Raw genomic sequence first — 25,755 nt, 5'->3', positions numbered from 1 at the left:
ATTGTTTGAGAATCATCTGTTTTCGCTGCTCCCATATTTCAACCAAACTCTCCTTGAACTTATTCCAGTTGACCTCCCCTGTTCTTCCTACCAAGCAATGTAAGTTATTTACAAGTTCTTCCAAATATTGAGAACTTCAGTCACTAAAAGTTTTAATACCATAGCTTGGTAAAATATATTAGAGGGCCCGAGACATTGTAAATAAGGGCCAATACCCTATTTCCTACTGCTCCCTCTCTCTCTGATCACAGCATCAATCTTATATTGATATAGAAAAGTTTTATTATTTCAGCTATGAGATTTGTTTCACTTACTAAGCAAAACTTTTTCTATTTAATGGAACAGAGTGAAAGTATTTTCTTCACCTTATATCTACTCACTGTTGACAAGTTCAATAAAAAATGACATCTATACGGCTTTTATTAAGAGATACATGGACCATCAATCTTCTACTGAAGGTGAGTTTTACAGAGAATTGATTTGTAATTGTGTTTGTAATCTACGTTGGGCTTTCCATAAGGTACCCGGACAGATGCCCAGGGTCCTCCCAGGGTCCTGAGGGTGTAAATCTATTGATCTTTTATATAGACTTAATATCAGGCATGCTAGAATAAGATGAGGACTAGGGATGGTCCGAAACTGCCTAGGTTCGGGTTCGTATGAACCCGAACGCTCGGCATCAGATTCCCGCTGTCTGCCCGCTCCGTGCAGTGGGTGGATACAGCGGGAGGACCGCCTGGAAAACTGGGATACAGCCTATGGCTATGGCTGTATCCCAGTTTTCCAGGCGGTTCTCCCGCTGTATCCACCCTCTCCACGGAGCGGGCAGATAGCGGGAATCATTTCCGAGAGTTCGGGTTCGTACGAACCTGAACCGAACTCGGTTCGGACCATCCCTAATGAGGACCATTCAGTATATGTATTGTTAGGACCAGAGGATAAGTTTCATGAATACTGAAATGTAACTATAACTTCATCTTCTTGATAACAGACGTTGTTTGTGATTCGGGTGATCTTCGAAGCTGGGTGAAAGTCAACTTTTATAATTTTATAAAAGAATCAACATTCGAAGATCTCTTGTCATTCAATAAGAATCTCAAAAAGGTAAAAACAATATATTATTGGTGTGTGAAACAGGTCTTATTCGGACTTCTATGCATTTCCATAAAAAAAAAAAAAAAATATATATATATATATATATATATTATGCAAAAAAACAAACATTCACATATATCATTGATGTGTTTTATTTTACAGATAGAACATCCTATTGAACTTTCTGCCAGTGACCTTGCTGACTTCACATTTTTGGCTGAGGACTTACAAAACTCAACATTAACAGCTATTATTCTAAGCCAAATCCAGACATTTGCTAGTTATAAGATGCTTCTGGGGTACCTCACAAGTATCGAGAACAATTTGTGCCAGGTAAGAGTCTCCTTCCAACTTCACTGTACTGTACTGGCTATTACATTCCAAGTTAAAAAAGTAAAATCTTTTATATGGTTAAAGGGAAAATTAGAAATTATACTCCTCTTTGCTAGAAACAAGTAAACAGCTTGTATATGCAGTATAAGAAGATACCTTTTTAAAATGTGTAAAATGTTTTTGTTATAATGGTCCATTTTGTACATACCTTTGTTTATACTTTTAATATAATGATTAACCTGTTCACTTGTACTCTTTTTACCTTAATAATTCTGTTTTTCTCTCTGCAGATCACAGGTAACACTCCCTGTAATTTGTATGAGCCATTAATGCAGCTGAGCGTCCTCACCCAGAGGGAGATCCTAACAAATGTGCTGACAGTGCTTAACAAAGCGTGGACCTTCCGTTCAATGTCTGATTGGCTCCAAGTTTTTAACATCACCATCTTTGGCTTCTCTGCTGCTCTCGATGAAACCCAACTAACCTATTTGCCTTTGAACATTTCCTGTGGAGATTACCAAACCATGTGAGTTCTTGGCAACTACTACAGAGAAATATCTAGTGTAAATAATTTTCAGTTTTTATTCTGTTTTGGGAGTTGGTATGAATTAAAAAAAAAAAATAGCAATTTGGGCATTTGTTTTCTCAGTCTAAAACAAAACTCTGGCATGAAAATAAACAGTATCTGACTAAATTCGAGCCAATAAAATCAATGGGACCCATGCCTCTCTGTGCATGGATACAATAACATTCCATTTTGACATTTTGCCAAAGTATCTGTGTCACAGAGGACACAAACAGGGTGTAAAAGCACCAATTGTTGACTAGCACCAACTCTAGATTTTGACTAGATCTTGGTCAACAACGATTTCAGAAAGGGATCTATAGAAAAAATAATGTGATAATTTGACACAATATTGAATTACTTATTGCTAGAGATGAGCTCAACTCCAGCATGCTCAAGTCCAATTGTTCACCATTTGAATGGAGTGGCTGAGGAAGTTGGATGCAGCCCAAGGGAATCCGGGAAAACACGGACACAGCCGGACTTGGGCATGCCCGAGTTGCGCTCATCTCTGCTTATTCCAGTAACAGAAATCTGATCCTTACTGATACATATATTTCATGAATGTTTTGCAAATAGCATACAGATATTGAGTGAAGTCATGCTAAACAAGGCTGAAATTGAAACAATTTACAACTATATCAAGTTATACTTGAGTCAACAGCAACAAATCACAGGTAAAACTTTACATTTTATGACTTTGGTTAAAGAAAAGACAAATATCTAGCTGTATTGTAGAAAATGAAGTCTATATAATACATACTGTATGTAGAAAAGTCAATGTTATCAATGCCATAATGCTAAGGCTGGGTTCAAATTGCGTTTTTGCAATCCGTTTAACGTATATGTTTTATTAAAAAACGGATGCAATTGTATGTCACCTATTTGGATACGTTTTTCTATTGACTCCCATTATAAAAAAAAAACATAGAAACGGATGCAATTTTTTTAACAGACACAAAAGTAGTGTTGACTATGTTTTTCTGTCCATTAAAAGTAACCAATTAAGAACGGATATATTGAACGGATTGCAAAAACGCAGTGTGAACCCAGCCTAAGGTTGCTATTTGGCACAACTTTTCTTCCTGTGATTATGTCTTTTTTCCATGCAAATAATAAAAAGATATACACCCTATTATCTCAATAAGTCATCAGCAAGCAAAAAAGAAAAAGTTCACTGAATAATTCAATAATTTACATCGATAGATGTTGCAAGAATTAGGATGATTGATTACTATTGAGGTTTCTAACATGCTAGATCTGCATAAAAATGGATGCAACCAGTTTATATTGGTAACTATTATATAATTCAGACTAGTCCACTACACATAGTAATGGTCTGCAGTTTAGTGGCTCTTCTAACACTACAAAGTAAGAATTAGACGCTAAACTTATTGTTAACTCTCTAATCTCTTCTCATCTAGAGTTCGCCTGTGCTAGCGCAAACACTGACACTGTGGAGTGGGTCAGCAAGAATTTTGGAGCCTTTGTCTCCAGTGCCACCATCTTTGACCTTTTGGACCTATACCCAAGCCTTGATTTAGTATGTACTGTACACTCTACGGCTGATATTCTCTTCATTCCATTGTTGCCTCAATTTATTGGTACAATTGTTATCTTTTTGTTCAACAGGAACTTTTTCTGCATATTATAAAGCCAAGTGATGCTGCTGTTCTGATTACCAAACCAGACGTCCTAAGCAATATCACTTTGCTGAAAGAGATTGTGAGCTTTATTAGTCCACAAGATATTCCACAATATGTGTCAGCGATCATAACAGCAGCCATTCAGGTAATGGGTTTCATGATGCCATATTGTGAAGCCAAGATAGATCACTGCTTTTCCTTCATTCGAGCATTAATGGGAATTCATCTTTGCCATAGACCTTGAATTAAGTGACTAGTGCATTTTTGATTACCCCCTCCATTCTAAGGCTCCTATTAGACAAAGCTATTTTAAACTATTAACGATAAACAATCGCAAACGAGATCATTTATCGTTAACCTGACATCGTTCAGTATATTACACAGAATGATAGTCGTTAGTTACGATCTTTACAACGACTGTAACTACGATCGTTTACTCCATCTGATGTGCAATTATGCTGAACGATTAGTGAACGAATGCAGAACTACAGTGAACTACGCAGATTTTGGGGTCAGATCTTTAAATCAGCAATCAACGACACATGAATGATTTTTCGATCATTGCCTGCAATTATACGGGACGATTATCGTTTAAATTCAAACAATATAAACATTTTCAACACGATAATCGTCCCGTGTAATAAAGCCCTAATTTGCCATGATCATACAGCTGAGGTTAGGGGGTCACAAATGCTTTTATTAAACGTTTTTTTTTGTTGTCGTAGGCAAATTTGTCACAATCCCAAGTTGCCATGGTTAAGGAAATTTTCTTGGAGACGGTCTTCACTAAACTGAGTACCAACTTCTCTACCTACAAAGACAATGAATGGGCGAACTTGTTCCAGCTGGAGCTTCTTCTCCTTTTACCATCCTTTACCCCATCTCTTCTCCAACTTCTACCAACGAACATCAGCTGTTCCTCCTACCATGAAATGTGAGCTTCAAGCTATTTATTTATCCATAGATATATATATTAATTCGTAGACCAGTGTTGTTTTTTCACATATTTATATTTGCGCATGATCTATGTTATTTACAGATTAAGGGGGTTCACCATGTCCTATGCATCTACCACAGTAGAGACTCGGGGCATCATCTATGATGAATTTATCAAGAAATATCTACAGTCACAGTCAACTTCAACAGGTATGAAAGTCAGAAAGGTTATACTTAATATTTCTTCATAAATATTGTTGCCATTAATAATAAAACACTGCGCTGATGTCCACAGAAGTTGCATGTGATACCGGTGACATTAGAACATGGATTGAAGAAAACTTGGGCTCATACCTCCAGATGTCCTCCTTTACAGATCTTCTGGCTATTAACATCCATTTTCTAAAGGTAACATAACATGGCGATAGAAAAATAAATCTTACTGTTCTTAACTAATCCTTACAATGAACGAGTCTAGTAACTGAAGGGTTATTTCTAATCACACCAACTCCTCTTGAAAAATAAAACCTTATTGGCGTTAATCCATGTCCATCTTCTGTAGTCCCCTACTTACCAGCTATGATCATCGTCCATGTCCATCTTCTGTAGTCCCCTACTTACCAGCTATGATCATCGTCCATGTCCATCTTCTGTAGTCCCCTACTTACCAGCTATGATCATCGTCCATGTCCATCTTCTGTAGTCCCCTACTTACCAGCTATGATCATCGTCCATGTCCATCTTCTGTAGTCCCCTACTTACCAGCTATGATCATCGTCCATGTCCATCTTCTGTAGTCCCCTACTTACCAGCTATGATCATCGTCCATGTCCATCTTCTGTAGTCCCCTACTTACCAGCTATGATCATCGTCCATGTCCATCTTCTGTAGTCCCCTACTTACCAGCTATGATCATCGTCCATGTCCATCTACTGCAGTCCCCTACTTACCAGCTATGATCATCGTCCATGTCCTTCTTCTGCAGTCCCCTACTTACCAGCTATGATCATCGTCCATGTCCATCTTCTGCAGTCCCCTACTTACCAGCTATGATCATCGTCCATGTCCGTCTTCTGCAGTCCCCTACTTACCAGCTATGATCATCGTCCATGTCCTTCTTCTGCAGTCCCCTACTTACCAGCTATAATCATCGTCCATGTCCATCTTCTGCAGTCCCCTACTTACCAGCTATGATCATCGTCCATGTCCGTCTTCTGCAGTCCCCTACTTACCAGCTATGATCATCGTCCATGTCCGTCTTCTGCAGCCTCCTAGTTCTTAGCTACAGCGATCAGCCACAACCATCTTTTGCAGCCCCCTAGTTCTCAGCTATAGCGGTCATCCACCCTGCAACCCTGGCCATCAACTACGACCAGCCACCTGTTTGGCATGCAATCATATTAATGAGTGATTTTAATATATGGCTAAGCCATGTCCACCATAGTTGAAGATGGTTATTTTTCAGTGGTTTAGCAAGGCTGGTCCAGGTTGGGGAGCCACGTATATTATGCCTATATGTCCATAAGGGACATGAATAGTATACAATGTCATGGAGTCTTGTTTGATCATGGGGTACTACAGAGAAAAATATGTTTTTAAATCAACAGTAACAGAAAGTTATACAGATCTGTAAATTACTTCTATTTGAAAATCTTATCTTCCAGTACTTATCAGCTGCTGTACGTCCTGCAGGAAGTGGTGTGTTCTTTACAGTCTGACACATTGCTCTCTGTTGCCAAGATATATAATTTTTTTCTCAATGCTTGCTGTCTCCAGGTACAAACACCAGGTCTTCTTAGTGGAAAAGAACTAGCAGACTTCACATTCTTGGCAGATTATTTCCAAGAGTCCAATATTAAAGAGACCCTTCTAAATCAAATGAAGAACATTAGCGACTGTGGATCACTCCAGGAGTATCTTAATGAAATAAAGACCTCTTTGTGTCCGGTAAGAGTGTGAGCTTCCACTTTTGTTGGTTTAGTAGCTTTGAATTTGATCTTCTAGACCTTCTAGACACCATAGTGGTTATTCACAATTGACTGAGAAGAGACACTTCCACTCATTTACCTGATTAACTAAAGGGGAATGTGTTTTACTTTAAAAGGGTTAATGACTAATGAAGGCACTATGGCACCAGAGGGGGTAAGTGAAAAAAATATCATATACTTACCTCCCTGGATTACCAATACTCACTCTTGTCCTCATTGTGTGGACACTTCCAGGTTCAGGGACATAACATAACAGGGCCACTCAGCCTTTTAGTGGGAAAGATGGGGCACTGCTAAAGCCACATTTTTCTGACTTTTCAAACATAATCTGAATGGTCTATTATTTACTTTTTGTGTTGCTATCCAGATGGCGGCTGGTGGAAGTGGAGAAGCTCCAATCATTTTGACTTCAATAGTGGATGGGATCATTTACGACCGTCTTTGTTACCCTGATAACATTCAAACCCAAGAACTCAAGTCTCTTCTAAATATTTTCTTTATGAATGATAACATGCAACTTTTGTCAGCATTTGAGAGGTAAGGGGCTTCCCTCTCTATCGATAATCCATGTTTGAAATTTCTTTTTAACTGCAAGTTATATCTGTCCATGTATGTGTTTCTTCTATCAGTTTCATTGGCCACAATATGCTATATTATAACCAGACCACGGGGTTGCCTGTCATGATGCCTCAGTTCCAGGCTTTGATGTCACAGATATTAAATGAAATTTCCATGAAGTTAAATTCTTCAGGTAAGCCTTGTTTTATTAAATCCATGATACAGATCAGGATTAGCAGGTTTAGTAAATTATGGATCTCCAGTCACAGCCATCATTTGCATACATTTTTTCCCCCATAAAACAGTCTAAAAATAAGTCTCTATATTATAAATGGGTCTCTTCGATGAGCATCAATATCACCCTTAGCAGTGCCAAAGGCATCTCTCTAGCCAACTTCTTTCTTTTGAAGAACCCAGAAACAGTTGTCTGCATATAGATGTTTAATCCTTTCGGTGAAGCTTGTGGTTTGGTTAGTATGAGATAGTTTTATATACTTTTATCACAAACATTATATTGTGTCTTACCTGAGTCCTCTGGGATTTCATTGACACAACTTCCATTGGAAGTGCACCGGCATAGACAGAGAAGGGAGTGCCATAAATTAGCTACTTCCCAGACCTAGGTATAAGAGAAAGAAGTGGTCAGGATGGGAATAAAATGGGTTAAAATAGTAAAATACATTGATTAATAGCTTCTTATTATATTTGAGCAAATATTTTTTTTTTTCTCTTTTAGAAATACTTTCCCTTTTGGATACACTAAACTCCTTAATGACTTACATGAGTCAGGCCATCAGCACATGCTCTTCTCAGCAGCAGTCAGCTTACAGTGGTGAGGTAAGTGATCTTGTCTCTATGGCCTATCTATCCAAGTGCCCTCAGCAGGTTAAATAACTTTTTTTCTCTACTTCATTATCCAGGTTGTGGTTTCAGGAAATTTGGGAATTCCAGTATTGATACAAACTACAATGAATGGGTTTGACTACAGATACCTGTGTTTCCTCAATGATACCCAAATCCAATCATTTCAGTCCATTCTAAGTAGCTTATATGGCCCCTGGACAATTTTAGAAAGGTACAGATTACTTATTTTATTTGGCTTATAATAATAGACAAATAGCTATGATGTCCGCCCAACCATCTCATAGCTGAAAGCAGTGGTCGGGATCCTAGGCGATTGCTGTCAACATGACAACGATGGAAAGAAGCCAAAGTTTCTTTTGCATTTGTTTAGAATCAGAGCTAAAATAAGAGACCTGCCAGCAGAAAGTTAAGGGGTATTCCCACCACCTAAACTTTTGTTAGGCGATGGGAATACCCCTTTAACTTTCTGGCTATGAGGTCTCTTTTTAAAGCTCTGATTGTAAACAAATAAGGAGGTTTCTGTGGGGGCTGTTCTTCCCCGATTCTATAAAGACACAGACATTGAATATTACAGTGCCTTCTGTAACAATTAGGCTATGCTCACACTACATAAAAGTACGGGCGTTGTTGCCATTGTATACGCTCCGGCCGGGATCCCATGCGGCGCCGCAAAGAACTGACATGTCAGTTTTCTGCGGCCGCAATTCAGTGAATTGCGGCCGCAGAAAGACCTGTCAGTTCACACAATGAAGCGAGCGGCTCCAGCCACTTGCTTCATTGTGTGCTATGAGGGTTCTAATGCGCCCGCATCAGAACACTGCAGCCCGAAAGATAGTACTGAAAGGTACTGCAGTGCCGGCCGGGATAATTTTTGCAGAGACCGGCTGTTCCGTGACCCGGCCGGGTCACGGAACGGCCGGTCTCTTATATAGTGTGAACATAGCCTAATACTGTAATGTCTCTTCTTTCTTCAGTTTTCTATCCAACTTTACGTACAATTTCAATGCAAGTGATGGAACAAGTACAGACCCAAAACTTCAGTCCCTGATGACCCAAATTGTGCAGTATTTATCTTCAGGTAAGAATTTTCCCAATATGTTAACTCATTTTAGCTGTCATAACGCGTGTATCATACTTTTACAAAAAATTAACGAGGCATCTACTAAAGTTAGTCTTGTTTATAGAGTATATCATTTAAAGAGAACCTGCCAGGTCCCTGGTCCTGGTAGCTGTGGAGTAGAGTGATCTTTTGCTGTTCTCCTTTATTGTGCAAAATTAATTATTAAAAAAATAACTTAATTTAAGATGATTAAGATTATTATTAATTAATATTAATGAATTTGACATATTCAATATAACAGGAATTGCAAATACTTGGGAAGTTCAAGCCTCTGTGGTGAAGTCCCTAAATTTGGTAACATACAAATGTACCCCTCCACAAGTTGCAGACAACATTGGATCGGTAAGTAGCATTGGGTATGCTCCATTACAAGATTTACCTTCATCCTCAGTGCCCTGTGCCCTATAAGGAAATATCAGTAGGTTAGATTCTTTTAAAGTCTTAATATTCTTAGGCTATGTTCACACAACGTAAGAGACTGGCCGTTTCGTGACACGGCTGGGTCACGGAACAGCCAGTCTCTGAAAAGATTATTCTGGCCGGTACTGCAGTACCGGCTGGATGATTTTGCAGCCGCAGAGTTCTGATGCAGGCACATCCATGCGCGCCCGCATCAGAACTCCCCACAGCACCCTATGGAGCGAGGGGTCCAAGACGCTCGCTCCATAGTGTGCACTGACATGGTTTTCTGCAGCCGCTATTCACGGAATAGCGTCCGCAGAAAACTGACATGTCAGTTTTCTGCGGCAGGATGGAATCCCGGCCAGAGCGTATACTATGTGATTCCATAGGCGGCAAGGGCACATACAGTATATTTTCATATAAAATCACAGCTGTTGCAATCGGCAACAACGGCCGTAGTTATACAAAAATATACGTAGTGTTAACATAGCCTTAAAGTGTATCAGTAATAGTTCTCTTCCACTTTTATGTAGAGAGAAGCAGGTCTCTGCTGAGCAGTTAGGTTGCTGAGGCATTTAGACAAAGCTCAGAGAGTATTATGCATGATGAGCCTTACCACTTAGAAATAGACCTAACTAACCTGACCACCCACCATGGACTTGCACCACACCATCAATCACAAAGAACCATTACTAGTACAATTTAAAGATCCCTCTCAAGGTGACATTTTATGCATAAGGACAACAATAAGAATGGTGATAAAAGAACAGGATGGTTCCTTTCTGGCATTTCCAATCCCAATTGCCAAAAGGTTGTCCTAGGTTTGCCCCTGTCAGTACTATGACTGAATTGTAATATGATACTAGTTATAGTATTGCCTTGTAACAATAATAAATGTGAACTTTAAAGAAGTTAAAGCGTCATTTCAGCCGTTAGCGGGAGGCTAACGGCATTCCGCGGCGGACAATTCCGCCGCGGAATTCCGCTAGTTTTGCTCAGTGGGAACGGGGCCTAACTGAGCACGGAGGATTTCTGCAAAGCACAACACCCTGCAATCTTCTCTCAGTAAGTTCATAGATAAGCACTGACCTTTCTGACACCTGAATTTAGCGTTTTAGGTGCCCAGAGAGTCTACAAACAGCTGACCTTCATGTCACCTCTTCCTGCTCCCTCATCTCCCTCAGCCCCTCCCCCCTTCATAGGCTTACAATGGAGAGAGCAGAGCCCGTCTTCACTGGCTTCTCTGTAATGAAGACGGATTTGCCTGATAATGCACAGATAAGAAGTCAGGGGGGGAGGCTGGGAGATTGCTTCTTGAGTACAGAAGGAGGCTTTTTTGGCTGATGAAACCTATTACAGAGTTTCTTAAAATCGCTTATACTACTGATTTCTGCAATAAAAAAAAAACATGACAGTTACGCTTTAACCCTTAGACGACCCAGGGCGTATAGTTACGCCATGGAAGTCTGTCCCCAGACGACCTAGGGCGTAACTGTACGCCCTGGGTGTTATTCCCGCTATGAAGCGCGCTCCGGAGCGGAGCGCGCTTCATAGGAGGTGGGGGCCGGCTGCAGTGAGCAGCCGGGACCTCACCGGCAATGACACGCTGCAGCGATCGCGCTGCCGCGTGTCATTAACCCCTTAAACGCCGCGATCGCGGCGCGACCGCGGCGTTTAGGTGTAAGTGACAGGGGGAGTCCCCTGTCACTTACCGATCGGGACCCCCGCAATGTGACTGCGGGGGTCCCGATCGGTAAAACGGACTGCTGGAGGTCTCTTACCTGCCTCCATGCGGTCCGATCGGCGCTCTGCTACTCTAAGCCTGCACAGGCAGGCTCAATGAGCAGAGCGCCGATAACACTGATCAATGCTATGCCTATGGCATAGCATTCATCAGTGTAGAAATCAAAGTAATGTATGTAAAAGTCCCCCAAAGGGACTTCAAATGTGTAAAAAAAAAACAGTTAAAAACACTAACACACTACCCCAAAACCCCTCCCCCAATAAAAGTTGAAATCACCCCCCTATCCTATTATATAAATAAAACATATAAAAATAAATAAATAGATAAACATATAATATACCGTAGCGTGCGTAATTGTCCGATCTATTAAAATATAACAAGCGTCATTGCGAACGGTAAACGGCGTACACGAAAAGAGGGGAAAAAGTGCGCAGATTACCGATTTTATGTTACATTATATATATAAAAAAATTAATAAAAAGTGATCAAAACGTCCGATCTTCACAAATATGGTATTAATAAAAACTAGAGATCATGGCGGAAAAAATGACACCCCATACAGCCCCGTAGGTGAAAAAATAAAACCGTTATAAGCGTCACAATAGTCCCATTTTATTTATAATTAATTGCCAAAAAAAAGGATTTCATAAAAAAATACAAATATAACATTAGAGAATCTGTGTAACCTGCATATGGTTGTGTTCAGACTGACCTATAGAATAATAGTGTCATGTCGCTGTTACCATATAGTGCATAACGTAGACACAGGAACCCCCCAAACGTTACCATATTGCATTCTTTTTTACGATTTCACCAATTTATATCTTCATAAATAATATATTTGGAATTCCATCATACATGTTATGGTAAAATGAATGACGCCATTACACAGTACAACTATTCCTGTAACAAATAAGCCCTTACATGGCCTGTAGATAAAAAACTGAAAGTGCTAGAGCTCTTAGAAGGGAAGGAGGGAAAAACGGAAACACTAAGATCAGAATTTGCGCGGTCCACTGGGTCATTTTGGGCCTGGTCCTCAAAGGGTTAAGTAATTATCTGAAATTTTTACCCCCTCAGGTCATAAGTTCCATTCAGAACAAGTCCTGCAGTGGATCTCAAGAACTGTCCCATCTTCAAATTGAAACTCAGCAAGAAATCTTGAACAATGTTTTCGACATACTCGCTGAAGGGAATCTGTGCCCGAATCTGTTGACTCAGCTGCAGATTTTCATTATTCTCCTCAATGATTTTGAAGTTACTCTCAATGAGTTCCAGCTTTCACAGTTACCTTTGGATCTTTCCTGTGAATCATACCAAACGATGTGAGTGACCAATTATTAAAGAGGAATAAAGCTGCTATCTTTCAGACACAGAGCTTCACCTTTCTGTGGGTTGTATCTGATACTGAACTCAAACTCAAAGTTCCAACGTTGCACAACATGGGCGTCAAACTACAATCCCCATCATGCCTGGACAGCCAAAGCTTTAGCACTGGCTGTCCAGGCATGATGGGAATTGTAGTCTTGTAACAGCTGGAGGACCTGAGTCTGACACCTATATTGTAGAACAAAGCCAGAGCCAAACATGAGCATATATTAGGAGAGCTGGGCAAACTTGTCAACCTAGACAAAGAGTCCACCAGAGAAACCCAGAGCTGTCCCTGATAACAGCAATAAGTTGTTCTTGTAAGGACATATGGATACACCCATAGGTCTACTACTACTGCTATTACTAACCGTAATATTTTATTCCACAGAATAAAAGAACTGAACTCAGTTTACTACAGATTTGATAGGAATCCGGTGAAAGAAGCTGTTTACACATATGGCAAAAAATATCTGACACTGCAGAAACAATTTACAGGTACAGCAACATTCAGAGAATATAATACAAGTATAGTCATAGAATTGTCAGATTGCTTTGTTCATTCATCGAGGAATAAAGTTATGGAATTTCATTTCTTTATATATCCTCTTTATTAGCTTGTGTCCTTAAAAAGTAGCTGTCACTAAAAATAACTCATATCAGGCATGTCAAAAGTTATCGATCCCACCGGGTCTCAACCGGAGGGAGGACGCAGCAGCACAATGCACTCCCACTCTCATAGACTACCATTGATAGACTCAGCTGTGACGGAGGTATGGCTGGAGAGTGAATGGCACGCCTGCTGTTCTTGGCTATATCTCCTGATCCCAGAGGGTCTCAGCAGTGAGACTAGGTGGGATTAATAACTTGTGACATGTCTGATGACACCCACCCACACTGCGATTGAGAAGTCCCCTGCAAGACCCGATCCTCATAGGAGATGGTTGAAAAATGAAAACCAGGATGACTTCTGGAAGTGGCCCAAGGTCAAATCAGTTAGGTGACATGGTGGGCCCACATCCATTTTTTATACCATCTCTCACCACATGATGTGCTGTTTTATCCCCACAAAGTCCATGTGACTTTATTTTATGCACAACCACCTATGATTTGCAATGATTTAACAATTTAGCATTTGCAATCTTGCTTTCTTTCCCTGTGTCAAATGACATACACCTTTGCATACCATGCTTCCATCCTTTTTAACCATTTTACCCTTTGCCTTTATCAGGTTCGGCATGCCTTGCCAATGCCAGGGACAGTGAAGACTGGCTAAGTAAAAACTTTGGCTTATTTTATACCTATGGCACAGTAACTGACTTTCTACAGCTCCTTCCAAGTCTGGACATAGTAAGTTGTTTGAGAAACTCTATTGCCCTACTTGAGACAGAATATATCTTACCTTGCCATGCATGGTAATAATATAAGGAATATTATCAAACATAAAATATACCTGGGGATTCTAGACAACTCTTACAAGTGACCCACTACCTTGTAACTGACAGCTGCTACCATCCAGCTTCTCCCAATGCTCTCTAACCCATTTAGTAGTAAGGTGGTTTTAGGGGGATTTTTTGCCACATGGTACATCTCTATGTGGATGACATGAGCAGGGAATTTGAGCCCACTTCCTTGGTGCAAGGTACCTATTTTATTTTAGCATCCCATTTTAGCATCCAATTTTAGCATCCCATTTACTATTACTGTTAAAGGGGTATTCCAGGGGAAAAAAAAAATTTTCCCTATCCACAGAATATGGGAAAGGTAGGAGACTGCGTGGGGACCGACCTCTGTACCCCTTGGCGTTCCCCTGTATCGGGCCCCTTCCTCTTTGTAATCGGGCCCGGCCGTCGGTACAGCACGTTACCTGTGGCTCTATTTATTCCTATGGAGCCAACGGAAAGAGCCGAGTACAGCGATCTTCTGGTGTACTCGGCTCTTTCTGTTGCTCCATAGGAATGAATAGAGCCGCGGGTCACGTGCTGGGGCCCGAAATGGAGATCCCTGGGGGGACAGAGGTGGGCCCCCGCACGATCTCCTACTTTTCCCCTATTCTGTGGATCCTGGAATACCCCTTTAATCTACTAGTTAGTGTCTATGCCAAGACAATTCATAATAAAAACTACTAAATGTGAAAAAACACTAAGGGGTAGATTTATCAAAGGGTGTAAAATTTAGACTTGTGCAACCTGCGCACAGCAACCAATCACAGCTCAGCTTTCCTTTCACCAGAGCTGGATGCTGAGCTGTGATTGGTTGCTGTGGGCAGTGTGCACCAATCTAAATTTTACACCCCTTGATAAATCTTCCCCTAAGTGCTACGTAACACAATGGATTATCTAACCAAACTATTTTGGTTGACCCATCTTTATGTTCTGACCAGGAGGCCAAAGTTTATTGATCGTTTTAAGTAACACAAGCAAAGCTGACAGATTGCTATACCTGGTTCCAGAGCTAAGGGGTTGGGGCATGACACAAAAAGAATCTCAATTATGAACTGTTCCCTCTGGGCATATTACATCGTATCATAGTCATATTTGATTTTTCATAGGAAATGGCTAAAACTATACTTTTAATATTTCCTTTCAGGGCATTGTCCTAGAAATGATACGAGAGGACGACATCAATCTACTTCTCACAGAACCCAATGTTCTTCTTAACGTCACCTTGCTGAAGAAAGTTGCAAGCCTGATGAGAACTGAGAATGTTCCTGACTATTTACGTATAATCAACAACACTGCAACAATGGTAAGATGCCTTGCTGCAATACCTGCAAGAGCCACCAATCTTACTGCACCTGAATATTAAACAACTTCTCATTATTTCTATAGGAAAATATATTAGACACCCAATTAGCAACCATCAAAGAGACCATACTGTCCTCTGTGTTGCTGCAAATCCAATCAAACCTCTCTTTGTACGACGTGCAACAGTGGACAATATTGATTCAAAGGGACTTAGTTGATTTGATTCAATATTTCAACCCAGATCTTCTCCAGCTTTTGCCAATCAACATTACATGTTTATCTTATCAAGAAATGTAAGTATAGGATGGCTCACTGGTATATGGACTGGTTCTTCTACATGTTCAAAATCAACAAGATCATTAGTCTCAAAGTTGGCTTATTGGACCCTCATCTTCTTTTGACTCTATTTTGAGCTTCTGACAATGAGAAGGATGACTAGTGCTTCTTTTGTAGCTACATAAATGTGATGCATTAAAAGCCGACTACCAGAAGTGCTTCTTATCTCTCTGCTTTCTCTCTTTTCCTCTTATTTTGTTTTCTGCTTTGTCTCTGTTGCTGTATTTGTATTTGCTCAATTCCCTAGTAGTATTGTTTTTTCCTTGATTAGACATGTTGTCTAGTTGTTGGGAATGTCTTATCCTGATTTTTGCACCCTGTATTACCGTAATGTATAATATGATTGTTTTTGAGTGAATGTGCACTTACTTTGTTACTTTTCTAGTGACATTTCCTGTTTCAATAAACAGACGGCTGAAAAGAAAAAAAAAAGGCTTGACTAGTGGAGCCTTTAACATTCTGTCCTCAGTTGAAATGAGCGCACTTCCAGCACACTTGGGTTCGTCTGACCCCAAATATGTGTCCTTTGATTACCGGTGACTGAAGAAGTTGGATGCAGCCCTAGGGAGTCCTGGAAAACATGGATACAGCTTATGGCCTATGGCTGTATCCTGGTTTTCCAGGCAGCCTTAGGGCTGCACCCAACTTGGGTTGCCGTGCTCAAGGTTCGCTCATCTCTATTCCTCACTAATGTTGGTTACAGCTATTAATTTATAATTAATTTTGTTTGATAACATCTTGTACTTTTATATTCTGCATTTATCCTTCTTTCCACAGAGTGAAAGGATTTAATTTTGTGTTTACATCATTGACCCTGGATACTCAGAGAAATTTTTACAACTATTACATAAAGCCGTATATGACTGAACAGTCATCATCTAAAGGTACGTGTACACAGGTCATATGCATGACCTTTACATTGTTTGATATGTATTATATGAATAAACAATCCCATAAGATGTTAATAATATCGTATTGCATCAACAGATGTTGCCTGTGACACAGTCAATATAAAAAGTTGGGTGGAAATTAACTTTGGAAAATATTTTACAAGCGCAACAACTGAAGAACTCATGAGATTCAATACAAATTTAACAAAGGTAATAAACAATACCTGTAACTGTATAATTTCATTCACTATGACATTGAATAGAACATTACAGAAAAGACATAGATGAGAAATGTATTCCAATTTTATTCTATGTCAGAAGTTTGAGAACAAATAATAAGAACCCTAATCCTAGTGCTTTAGCAAAAGTGGTGGTAAATGCATCACAAGCCATTATGGGACTGTCAAAAAGTACAATTATAGAACTTTTATTGTTTCTAAAGTAGGTTACCCTAACATGGGCAATACACTTGCTATACTGGACCTCCAAAACAATGAATATCACTACCCAAAACCATGCTCCCATTGACGTCAATGGGAGCATGGAAATGTCCTGAAAAGTAGTAACATGTCCCTTCTTTTCAGCATAGTTCAAGGCCAAAACTCCATCTGAAGGCAGAGCTTTCGGGCCCCCCATGCTGTCTGTTGCTCATTGAGTGCCACATGGAAGTGCTTCATACAGGCACATTTGAGTCCTGTGTGAACATAACCTTTTGTGTCATGTATATTGACTGTTGAAATGTCATTCACAGAAGTACTCCAGTAAACATCAATTGCATCACTTTTGTTTATTTATTTTGTAGATGGAAAATCCCATTGGCTTATCTGTACAGGACCTTGTGAGTTTCACATTTATTGCTGACTCGTTACAAAACATAACTCTGTCAACAATTCTTCTCAGTCAGATAAAGGAATTTAAAGATTATGAGACTCTATTAGAATATATTTTGGAAATACAGGGATCAAGTTGTCAGGTAAAAAACACATCTTCATAAAGTTTTTATCATAAGTTCAAAATGATACAAAATAAAGCTGGTATAAAGTAAATCATATACTTAATTTTTGCTTCTTTTTAGGTCACAAGTCTATTGTCTAACACATCGTCATGCAGTCAGGAATATCCGATGTTTCAGCTGAGCATCTTTAGCCAACGAGAGATGCTGTCTAACATTTTCATATTGCTTAATGAAGAGTGGAGTCTACGGTCCATGTCTAATTGGATCTATGTCTTTCACACCATCATTGTTGAATTTTTTGATGCACTCAATGAAACTCATCTATTTCAGTTGCCTTTGGACATTTCATGTAAAGACTACCAAGCCATGTAAGTATCATGTACTTGCTTGCTTGGCCTGTTAAAGAGCCAATACACATAAGAAAAAATGGGACTGAACATGTGTCTATGGATATCCTGACTCTATATCAACAGATGATGTCGCGACAAAGAATTGGGCATATTGAGTTTTAATACTAGATGCTTTTGTGCCGTACAACGATAACCCATCACCAGAGGTATCTGGCTGCAACTATTTCTGCTATCTCTACTGAGAACACATGCGTAAGCTAAACATGCAAGTGTATAAGCAGAATGGGAGAAATAGCTGTCAAAGGAATGAGGGTTCATCTACTGCAGGTGTATGGCCACTCTCCGACAATTCCAGTTGTGATAAACCGGATGATAGACGAAGACATATTCTGTTAAAATGTCTTTAAACTCTTATTTTTCCTTTTGCCAATGACAACTTAAATTTTCTTTTTTTAGATTAAAGGAACTCAATAATATCAGCTCTAAGTTTGACGTAGCCGAAAACATCTCCGTCTATTCTTATTGCAAATCCTACCTGACTAAACAACAGAAATTGTCAGGTAATATTTTAGTTGTTGTGTTTCCCTTTCAATTGTTAAAGGGGTATTCCGCCAAACTTTCCAAAGCCCCCTGGTGTTAATCCCCAACCCCCCAACTTTTATTTATACCTTTGCTGCTCTCCTGCTTACTTCTGTTTGACTTTTTAAAAGTTTTCTTTATCATGGACAATATTGACAATGGCAGCGGCTGGAAAACTCCTGGCATGCCGTGCTCCACCTTCGGTCTGTGTTTACTATAAAGTCTATGGCACTCCATTCTCACAGCAGGATTTTCATTCTGCTGTGAAAATATATATTTCTATAGCCTTGTAAATCTGAAATATAGTGCTGCTGTGATGTAAAAAAATAATTATAAAGAGACCATGCTTACCTGTCCACGTTCCCCCGATGCCCTTCAGTGGTGTCTCCAGGTTGGGTTCCTAGCTGAGTAAAGGTCTGCTCCGCCAATCACTGCACTGTCCTGCCATAGCCAGTCAGGGCTGTCGCTCAGCTGAGAACCTGACCCAGAGACACTGCAAGTGGGCACACAGTGGAGAGCAGACAGGTAAGTATGGTCTCTTTATTATTTTTTACATCACAGCAAATTTATATCTCAGATTTACAAGGCTATTGCATATTCGTGCAACAGAATAAAAATCTGCTGCAAGAATCATGTGCCATCGACTTTATAGTAATCAGTATTGCAGCAGATGTAACTGTGAGAAACTCGCAGTGTGAAATTTGCTTCAATTCATTACATGTAAATGATCCCATATAGGAAATGGCACAGCTCACTGACATCTCACAACAGAGATGTCAGTGGATCACATGTCCTCCGTCTCAGCAGTGGGACAGGTTTTAAGCATTAACCTGACCCACTGGGGAGATGGAGGACCCATGATTGTCTTCGATGGGAAAAGCTAAGAAACGGTGCATAGGCTGTGATTACAACATATTGCACATATATACATATTGATTATTATATAAATTTTACAATTAAATGGTGTGAAAAAAAAAACATTTTGAGCGGAATATCCCTTTAAATAAGTATTTTTCATGTAAAACAGTAAACTGTAATGTTTTACTCTCTTTATTAAGGATCTGCATGTGAAGCTGATACTAACAATACCCAGACATGGATTGATAAGAACTTGGGCTCCTTTTTCACTCGTGCCACATTCTCTGAACTCTTCAACTTATATCCAAGACTTGATGTGGTAAGTTCTTGCCATATTTAGTATTGTTCTTTCATGTAATAGATTGATAAATCTGTCTTCTAAAGTTTACCAACTCTGACAAACATCTCCTTTACTCAAAAGGAAATGTTTTTGACGATTGTGACACCAGACGATGCAGCTTTACTTCTCACCAAACCAGATGTCCTTTCAAACAGCACTTTGTTGAGAATGATCCTGGTTGTTTTACAACCACAAGATATTACAGACTACACAACTGCGATAATCACAGCAGCCTCAAAAGTAAGTTACTGAAACAAAAAAAATTGTAGAAAAGTAAAGTTTTATGTCCATATGGGCAAATATGTAAACCTGAGTGGGATAGTGAGCATTGAACCTAATGTCCCTCTAAGAAACCTCATAGGGTTCCATTATTTGAATGCTAGCTGCTGGGTGAAATTTTGTGAATGATCACTCTCAAAGAACTATTAACGCTTTGCTTTTGGCCTCCAATAACATATGGAAATAAATGGGCTAGCTGAATCATTGGAAGAACATGAAGACAGTGATTAAAGATTATTAGATTTAGTACACAATAGTTTACCTAAAATGAAATGCAATAGTGTTTTTGAAATTTACTATTAACTTGTTGTCTATAGGCTAATCTGTCCGAATTGGAGATAACCATGGTAGAAGAGGTCTTCCTGGAGACTGTTCTTGTCAAACTGAGTTCCAACTTCTCTACATATACTTCTGATGAATGGAGGACCCTCTTCCAAATTGAGCTGGTTTCACTCCTTCCCAGTTTTACCCCATCTATTCTCCAACTTCTGCCGGAAAATGTCAGCTGTTCTTCATATCATGAAATGTGGGTACCAAAAAATATACTTTCTGTTTTATTTTTTTTAAGGGTATCATAGCGACTATGAGAAAAAATATATTATATGTCATCTTTAATAAAACAACATTATTTTTTCCAGAATAAAAGGATTCATCATGTCCTATGACAACCTCACATTTGATACTAGAAATGCCATCTATGACTCCTATATAAAGAAGTTATTAGATGTGCAGTCACAGTTAAAGGGTATGTAGCTGACCTCCATGGATTAAATAGAGCATTTCACTTTACTAGTATAGCTTATCTGAAGAAAGTACATGGATACAGTACAAGAATATTACTACTATAATAAATCAAAATTAAAATTTTACATTAGTAAAACCACGTTGTATTTGCAGGAGTCACATGTGAAACTGTGGATATCAGAGTGTGGATTGAAGAAAACTTAGGCTTGTTCCTCCAGCAGTCATCTCTATCAGAGCTTATTGCATTCAACAGTAACTTTGAAAAAGTAAGCAGATCACTAACATAAAAGGACTGAGATTTGAAAAAGGTCTGCAGTGTTCATAGAAATTAAGCCACTCCTTTCCATGTATGTATGTGAGGCTAAGTACACACAATGTATGACATCGGCTGTTCTATGAAACGGCTGTGTAACAGAACGGCCGCTGTCTGTGAGGTTCAACCTGGTCGGTAACTGCAGTAGCAGCCGGATGAACTTTATTTCTTTCAAATTGGAATACAGGCACATACAGGTGTGCCTGCATTCCAATTAGCCATTGCAGACAATGTATAGTCCGGCTAGTCAGTTTTTAGCCGCTGCTATTCAATAAATAGCGGCTGCACAAAACTGAAATGTCAGTTTTCTGTGCGGTCGCATGGAATCCCGGCCGGAGTGTTCACAGTGGGGGGGATTTATGAAGACCGGCGTACAAGTACGCCGGTCTTATATTAGGCTCTGCCCTCTTTTCCCCTAGCAGGATTTACTAAGAGGCGCACGCCTCTTACTAAATCCAGCCGGGCGCCCGAACCTGTGCCCGGCGTACTAAATCTACACCTGCTTCCAGCAGGTGTAGATTTGGATCATGATTAACGCCTGCGAGCAGGCTTAAATCATGACAAAATGAGGCGCGGGAGGAGGCCACGCCTCCACCCCTCCTTGTCCCGCTCCCTAAGCTGCCCCAGCCCGCCCATCGGGCGTGCAGGCCGTACGGCAGGCGTACGCCAGGGAGAAGGGGCGAATCAGCACCTTCTCCCTGGATTATGCCTGCCGTAGGGCCTGCACGCCCGATGGGCGGGCTGGGGCAGCTTAGGGAGCGGGACAAGGAGGGGTGGAGGCCTCCTCCCGCGCCTCTCCCTGGAGTATGCCTCAGGCAGACATTTCATAAATGTCCCCCAGAGTGTATACACTCTGGCTGGGATTCTATAGAAAACAATGCAATGTATTTTTTCAATAAACAGTGGCCGATGTCACGATCTGCAACAACGGCCGTTAGTAATTAAATAAATACGTTGTGTGAACCCGGCCTCAAACTGTAAGCTGCAATAGCAGACACAGCCATCGAGAAGACAGTTGCCATTTTGGCAAAAAAAAAAAGGAGCAGATTTATTTTCTTATTCTCATGCAACCCATTTCACAAAAATAAAAGTTTAATCAAATATTATTTCAGACATTTACTCTTTTTACACTTTCTTGTTAATTTCAAGGTGAATAATCCACACCTATTGAGCGTATCTGAGCTTGCTGACTTCATATCCCTGACAGATTATTTCCAAAACACATCACTGACCATTGCTCTTGTCAACGAACTGTTGACGTTTGGTGACTGCGGATCTGTCTTGGAATTTCTTGACAGAATACAGACCTATATCTGTCCTGTGAGTATTCATCACATCTTAAGAATAACTTAAACATCTTAATCTTAAGAAATATGCTTTAAATAAATAAGTCCTGGCTGCCTTTAGCCAACAGCAGCTTACTGCATACTGCTAACATATTAATTTTAATACTAACAGAGTATGCAGTAAGCTCCTGAGCACCCTCTACTGGCATCTGAAGGCAGAGTGAATTCTATTTATTGCACATTTTATTAAGTATATTACATTTATCCATAGAGATTTAAGCTTAGGAATCGTCATCAAAATGAAGCACAAAAAAATGTATGTCTTTAACCATGATAAACCTCTCATTTTATAGGATAATTTTAGCTTGAAGAACACTTCATGTAATGAGCAGCAAAAAATGACTGAGCTCAGTGACCAGACTCAAGAGCTAATTGCCAATAACATCTTCCTCCTACTCAGCAAAGATGAGATTTGCCCATATAATTCTACCTGGCTTCAGGTTTTCACAATTCTCCTTAATAGTTTCCCCTTTGCTCCAACTGAATCACAACTTTCTCAGCTTCCTTTGGATGTGCCCTGTCAAGAATATCAAACCATGTAAGTGACAAAGGAATGGCAAGAAAAAACTTGTGATAATGTTCTCTAGCATTTCCTTTTCAATGTTCATCATTTCTGTGTGCCTGTCTTTTGTTAAAACTTTTGACATGTCATAAAGACATGTCAAAAGTTTTTTATCGGTCTTGGCCTGAGTCTTCAGACCCGTACTGATCAGAAGAATGAGCAGGGAGAGGACCATGCTGCAGAGCATCCCCTTCCCGCTCTCCATAGACTTACAATTATTAGCCTGACCCTTCTTATCTAACACAGAGCAGAAGTGGACCGCGCTGCAGCGAGTCCTCTCCCTCTCAATCTCCCGATTGGTAAGGGTCTGAATAGGTACACTTCAAGGACACAACCACTGAAGATGTGTTTTTTGTGGGACCAATTGTACTTTTTTGCCACCCTTTGTTTTACCATATAACGTACTGAGAAGTCAATAATAATAATATCTCGGGTGGAATAAATAAATATGCAATTCAGTCATACATATAAATCAATGACTGTTAATTCACGCTTTAGGGATAAATAACATATTTTAATATTTCTAGAGCTGGTGATGCAACTATGTTCAGTTAATTTATAGGTATTTATATATTTTTAGCATTTTTAATATTTTTAAATTTTTGTTACACATTTATTTATTTATTTTAATCCACTAGGGGACATAATATGTCCATTGGTCCCCTGCACTATCATACTAATGCATTGCAGTGTAGTATTAGGGCCCTATTTCAGCGGACGATTATCGTTTGCATAATCGTTAACAATTAACAATCTCAAATGACCGCTATTGTGAAAGACCTGAAAATGTTCACTCGTTTCCATGGAACGATAATCGTTACTTATGATCGTATTTGCGATCGTTTTTTCTTCGCTATTTCTTCGCTATTGCGTTCGTATCTACTGCGAATGACCGAACGATGTCTTATTCAATGCGAACGATTTGCGAACGATTTGCGAACGTTTTGCAAGCGAGCAACGATAAAAATAGGTCCAGGTCTTATAAAGCGATCAACAATTTCTCGTTCGATCGTTAATCGCATTTCAACCGAACGATTATCGTTTAGATTCGAACGATTTAACGATAATCGTCCGGCGGAATAGGGCCCTTATTCTACTAATCCAAAAGGATGTAATCACCATGGCCACCAGATGCCATGACAGCATACTGCAATCTCACTGCAGCAAAAAGGGGCTGATTGGGTGATGGGCGGGGGAGAGAAGAGAGGGTTCTCTGTCCAGCCACCCTAATACCACAGCTGATTCTGACCATCACATAAAGTTGGTGAAATGACCAAAGCTAATCCCAGACACTAAAGGCAAGTATTAGCTGTGGTTAACAACCAACACCCACTTCATAGGGAGTGGGCTTAAATCCTGAGCCCACTCACTACTCTCCTAATGCCATCATGCCATAATAGTATGTCATGGCATTAAGGAGTTAAGTTTTCAGTACATTAAAGGACTAATGACACTTAGGGGGACATTTATTAAGGTCTAAAAGTTGTATTTTTGGTGTAGGGGGGCCTTTTGCTAATAAACTTATTTGCACACACTTGTGCGAATAAATTTTCACATCAGCCCCTCTACGCCCGCTGCGCCACAGGGGCGGGCAGGGCGCGGGCTCAGGGTCTGCTAAATTTATCACTAATAAATGATAAAGAAGCCTATACCAGGTCTGAGCTGGCGTAGGCTTCACTACGTGCGCACACTGGTGCACACAGGATTTATGTAGCTCCAGTGCCCCTGTACATAAATCTGCTGAGCATCGGCACTGCGGGGACATTTATAAATAAATGTCCCCCTAAGGGTTAGTGTCTCCAATTTTCAAGTACCTCCAAAAGGCCAACAGGCCAAGATATCCTGCATCTTTTTAATAGAGGTGTTAACATTTATTATAGATGATCGCTAAACCCGTCTCCAGTATGTAAAGCCCAGGCTGAAAAGTCGTCTCTACACAATGTAGTTTTTCAGTAAAACGTTGTAACCTAGATGTAAAAAAAAAACAACTCTAATTCTGTCGTACTAAAGTTTGTCCTCTTAAAAATGCTTTTTTCCTATTTGAAAAACAGAATTAAAGGGCTTAGCAACATTTATCAGAAGCTAAAAAGCATGGCTAAAGAATCAGTTTACATCTACAGCAAAGTATATCTCACCAAACAAAGAGAATCTACAGGTAAAGCAAAATCAATTTACCATCAAATAGACTTACTTATCTTTCTCTCTCTCATATCTATCTGTCATTTCTATCATCTATCTACTCTATCTATCTATCTATCTATCTATCTATCTATCTCCTATCTATCTATCTATCTATCTATCTATCTATCTATCTATCTATCAACATGAAAAGGCAAGCAGCACTGCTGAGTAGAAGTTGGGTGCCAGCGGTCCTGGATCCTGACCTGGGATCGTATTCAAATAGCAACAAGATAGTCCACGGCACTCACAGGGTTAAGGTGAAAAAAGTTCAGTGGTTTATTTGTTCATCGTAACACAGCACTCCAAACAACACGACGTTTCGGTAACCTCACGTTACCATCTTCACTTGAAGATGGTAACGTGAGGTTACCGAAACGTCGTGTTGTTTGGAGTGCTGTGTTACGATGAACAAATAAACCACTGAACTTTTTTCACCTTAACCCTGTGAGTGCCGTGGACTATCTTGTTGCTATCTATCTATCTCTCTATCTTGTGTATCTCTCTCTATCCCTTATCTATTTATTTATCCACATCATATCTCTATCTCTCTCATATCTGTCTGTCTACTGTATCTCTTTATCTATCTATTTAGTTCCAATCGATCAATCAATCAAGTAATCAATTCATCTATGTATGGGTACATTTACACAGAAAGA

At 39.8% G+C, this 25,755-nt stretch overlaps 1 long non-coding RNA gene across 1 annotated transcript; it reads right to left on the bottom strand.

Moving 5' to 3' along the window:
- Nucleotides 1–4,660: 4,660 nt before the first annotated feature.
- On the bottom strand, nucleotides 4,661–22,843 carry LOC138800429 (uncharacterized). Its single transcript, XR_011364461.1, has 3 exons — nucleotides 22,787–22,843; nucleotides 7,647–7,740; nucleotides 4,661–4,977 (listed from the first exon to the last, which is right to left on the bottom strand). It is a non-coding gene; the product is annotated as an uncharacterized lncRNA (long non-coding RNA).
- Between the last annotated feature and the right edge of the window lie 2,912 nt (nucleotides 22,844–25,755).

Source organism: Dendropsophus ebraccatus, chromosome 9 (genome assembly GCF_027789765.1).
Source record: "Dendropsophus ebraccatus isolate aDenEbr1 chromosome 9, aDenEbr1.pat, whole genome shotgun sequence".
Taxonomy (NCBI): Eukaryota; Metazoa; Chordata; class Amphibia; order Anura; family Hylidae; genus Dendropsophus; species Dendropsophus ebraccatus.
The sequence above is the reverse complement of the archived record's forward strand: the minus strand, read 5'-3'. Positions and strand labels throughout refer to the sequence as shown.